We start from the raw sequence: 4,979 nt of genomic DNA, 5'->3' as shown, positions 1-4,979 counted from the left end.
AAGGACAGGACACTAGACAACAGCTCAAAGTCACAGGAAAAAATAAGGATCTCAGGTAAAGGTAATGATATGGGTAGATATAAATGCCAGTAATACTGTAATTTTTTTTCTAATTTCACTTTTTACTTCCTACAGGGTCTGAAAAGCAAATGCATAAAATGTAATGATAAATAAATGGTTTTGGACTCATAATGTAAAAATACAGACCTACTTTAGAGATATTGCAGGTTCAGTTCCAGACCACTGTAATAAAGTGAATATCACAATAAAGTGAATCACATGAATGTTTTGGTTTTCCAACACATATGAAAATTATGTTTAGTGCTGACAGGGCAAAGATAGCATACCGGAGTGAAGTGAGTTCACTCCTGCTCCACAAAACAAGATAGAAGATGAGGAAAAATTGTCCAGGGCTACAGGTCCCAGGGTGTTAGGAGTTCATCTTAGGTCTCCTGCATGGTAGTAAGCCATTCTTCCACTATTAAGAATTATTAAGTTGAATTGAATCCCCTACATGAGATCTGGACCTTGATTTGGCAGAGAATAAATGACAAAGTGTAAAAAGAAACATTCATCAAAAAACTAAGGAAATACAAAACTTTAGAAGAATGAAGGAAATCAACTTGCATAATAACCATATCAAGATAATCAAATGCTCAGAACTCAACTGAAAGTCACAAAGCACATGAATATCCAAGCAGAAATGGCCCAGCCAAACAACCAAATCAAAATTCCAGAGGGGATACAGAATATGGAACAACTATTCAAGGATATTTATAAAGAAATAAAGGATATCAGGAAGACACTAGAAGAGCATAAAGAAGAATTCAGCAGGTTAAATAAAAAATGGCAGATCTTAGAAAAATGAAAGATATTGTAGATCAAATAAAAAATATACTGAAGATACATGATAGCAGATTCGAAGAAGCAGAAGGAAAAACAAGTGAGCTAGAAGATAGAACAAAAGAACTAGAGTGCACAAAAAACAAGTGGAAAGAAAGATGGAAAAAATACAACTGGATCTTAGGGAAATGATGGACAACAAAGGTGCAAAAATGTAAGAATTATCGATGTCCCAGAGGAAAAGTGAAGAGCAAAGTGTTGGGAAAGTTATTTGAGGATATTCTTGGAGAAAACTTCCCAAACCTTATAAAAGACACGAATATGCACATCAAAGAGGCCCAGCAAACTCTAAATAGAATAAATCCAAACAAGCCACTCCAAGACACACACTAATCATTCTGTCAGAAGTTGAAGAGAAACAGAAGTCCTGAAAGCAGCACAAGAAAAGCAATCTACTACATACAAGGGAAAATATATAAGACTGACTTCAGACTACGTAACAGGCACCATGGAAGCACAAAGGCAGTGGAACAATATTTTTAAGATCCTGATGAGAAAGGCTTTCAACCAAAAATTCTTTATCCAGCCAAGTTATCCTTCAAAATTGAGGGAGAGACTAAAATCTTCAAAGATAAAGAAAGATTGAGAGAACTGGTCAACAAGAGACCAGTCCTACAAGAAATACTAAAGGGAGCCCTGTCAGCTGGAGGTATGGAGATGGGCATAGAATTGAAGAATATGAGTAAAGGTAATTTAAAGGAAAAGAGAGAGAGGAGGAAAATAATATACAGATCTGACAAATAAAAACTAAAAGACAAGATGGTAGAATCAAGAACTGCTTTTACAGTAATTACTTTGAATGTTAATGGACAAAACTCACTAATTAGAAGATACACAGACTGACAGAATGGATCAAAAAACATAATCCACCTATATGCTGTTTACAAGAGACACATTTTAGACTCAAGGACACAGTTAGATTGAAAGTGAAAGGATGGAAAAAGATCTTCTATGCAAGCTATAGCCGAAAGAAAACAAGAGTAACTATACTAACATCAGACAAAATAGACCTTAAATGTAAAGACATCATAAGAGACAAAGAAGGACACTGCATATTAATAAAAGGGACAATTCACCAGGAAGAAATAACAATCATAAATGTGTATGTTCCCAATCAAGGAGCTCCAAAGTACATGAGGCACATACTGGAAAAACTGAAGGGAGCTATAGACATATTAACAGTAATAGTGGGAAATTTCATTACACCACTCTGTGCTATAGATAGAACAATCACACAGAAGGTCAACAAGAAAATAGAGAACCTAAACAATAAGACAAATGAACTAGATTTAACAGACATATATAGATCACTACATCCCCAAACACCAGGATACACATTCTTTTCTAGGGCACATGGAATGTTCTCCAGGATAGATCATATACTGGGACAGAAACTGAGTCTCTATAAATGTAATATGATTGAAATTATCCAAAGCACTTTCTCTGATCACAGTGGAATAAAGTTGGCAATTAATAATCACCAAAGAACCAGAGTTTTTACAAATATATGGAGATTAAACAACACACTCTTAAATAATCGGTGGGTAAAGGAAGAAATTGCTAGAGAAATCAGTAAATATCTGGGGGTGAATGATAACGAGAATACAACATATTGAAACTTATGGGATGTGGCAAAGGCAACGCTGAGAGGAAAATTTATTGCCTTAAATGCCTATATTAAAAAACAAGAATGAGGGCGGGCCGCGGTGGCTCAGCGGGCAAAGTGCTTGCCTGCTATGCCGGAGGACCTCGGTTCGATTCCCGGCCCCAGCCCATGTAACAAAAACGGAGAAACAGAATACAATAAAAACAAGAAAATGTTTAAAGATGTTTCCCTTTCTTCCTTCCTTCCTTCCTTCTATCCTTCCTTCCTTCTCTCTGTCTTTCCTTTAAAAAAAAAAAAAAACAAGAATGAGACAAACTTGAGGATTTAACTGCTCATCTGGAGAATTTAGAGAAGAACAGCAAACTAACCCCAAAGCAAATAAAAGAATAGAAATAATAAAGACTAAAGCAGAAATAAACAAACTGGAGGGTAATAAAACAATAGAAAGAATCAACACAACTAAAAGTTGGTTCTTTAAGAAAATTAATAAAATTGATAGTACCCTAGTTAGACTAACAGAGAAGAAAAGAGAGAGGACACAAATAAATAAAATCAGAAATGAGAGGCGGGTTGTTACCAGATCACAAAGAAATTTTAAAAAATCCTAAGAGACTGTTATGAACAACTATATGCCAATAAACTAGATAACTTAGATGAAATGGACAAATTCCTAGAAATGCATGAATTTCCTATATTGACTCAAGAAGAAACAGACAATCTCAACAAACCAATTACAAGTAAAGAGACCCAATCAGTCATCAAAAATCTTCCCACAAAGGGTGGGCCATGGTGGCTCAGCAGGTAAGAATGCTTGCCTGCTATGCCCGAGGACCCGGGTTTGATTCCCGGTGCCTGCCCATGTAAAAAAAAAAAAAAGAAAAAAAAATCTTCCCACAAAAGAAAGCACAGGCCCTGATGGCTTCACAGAAGACTTTTATCAAACTTTTCAAAAAGAACTGACACCAATCCTGCTCAAACTCTTCCAAAATAATTGAAGGAAAAGAAAGCTACCTAACTCATTTTATGAAGCTAACATCACTCTAATACCAAAATTTGGTAAAGACAATACAAGAAAACTACAGAACAATCTCCCTAATGCACATAGATGTGAAAATTCTTAACAAAATACCAGCAAGTCGTATCCAGCACCACATTAGAAGAATTATACATCATGATCAAGTGGGATTCATACCAGGAATGCAAGGGTGGTTCAACATAAGAAAATCAATCAACATAATACTGCACATTAACAAATCAAAAGGGAAAAATCACATGATCATATCGATTGATGCTGAAAAAGCGTTTGACAAAATCCAGCATCTTTTCTGATAAAAGCACTTCAAAAGTTAGGCATTGAAGGAAACTTTCTCAATATTATAAAGGGCATATATGAAAAACCCATAGCCAGCATCATACTTAATGGTGAGAAATTGAAAGCATTTCCCTTGAGATTGGGGATGAGACAAGGATGCCCATTGTCACCACTATTATTCAAAACTGTATTAGAAGTACTAGCTGGAGTAATTAGACAAGAGAGAGAAATGAAAGCCATCCAAATAGGAAGGGGAGAAGTAAAACTTTCATTATTTGCAGATGGCATGATCTTATACTTAGAAAATCCTAAGAAATGTACAGTAAAACTACTTGAATTAATAAACAAATTCAGCAAAGTGGCACATACAAGATTAATGTACAAAAATCAGTAATGTTTCTATACACAAGCAATGACCTATCTGAGGTGAGAACTAAGTAAAAAATTCCACTCAGAATAGTAACCAGAAGAATTAGGTATCTAGGAATAAGTCTAACCAGGGATGTCAAGAACTTAAATACAGAAAATTACAAAAAAAATTGCTAATAGAAATAAAAGGTGACCTAAATAGAGGGAAAGATATTCCATACCCATGGATAGGAAGGCAGAGTATCATCAAGATGTCAATTCTACCCAAACTTATCTACAGATTCAAAGCAATACCAATAAATATCTCAAAAACCTACTTTGAAGACTTGGAAAAACTGGTTATCAAATTTGTATGGAAGGGGAAGAGACCTCGAATAGCTAAAGATATCCTAAAAAAGAAGAGCAAACTGGAAGATCTATCATTTCCTGACTTCAAAGCTTACTGTAAAGCCACAGTGGTCAAAACAGCATGGTACTGGCACAAAGACAGAAGGACTGACCAGTGGAATGGAATTGAGAGTGCAGAGATTGACCACCAAATTTATGGCCATTTGATCTTTGATAAGGCCCCCAAATCCACTGAATTGGGACTGAATAATCTTTTCAATAAATGGGCACAGGAGAACTGGATTTCAATAGCCAAAAGAATGAAAGAGAACCCCTACCTTACACCCTATACAAAAATTAATTCAAAATGGATTAAAGGCCTAAGTGTAAGAGCCAGTACCATAAAACTACTTGAAAAAAAGATAAGGAAACATCTTCAAGATCTAGTACTAGGAGATAACT

Source organism: Tamandua tetradactyla, chromosome 7 (assembly GCF_023851605.1).
Source record: "Tamandua tetradactyla isolate mTamTet1 chromosome 7, mTamTet1.pri, whole genome shotgun sequence".
NCBI lineage: Eukaryota > Metazoa > Chordata > Mammalia > Pilosa > Myrmecophagidae > Tamandua > Tamandua tetradactyla.
This window is presented reverse-complemented; position numbering follows the sequence as displayed.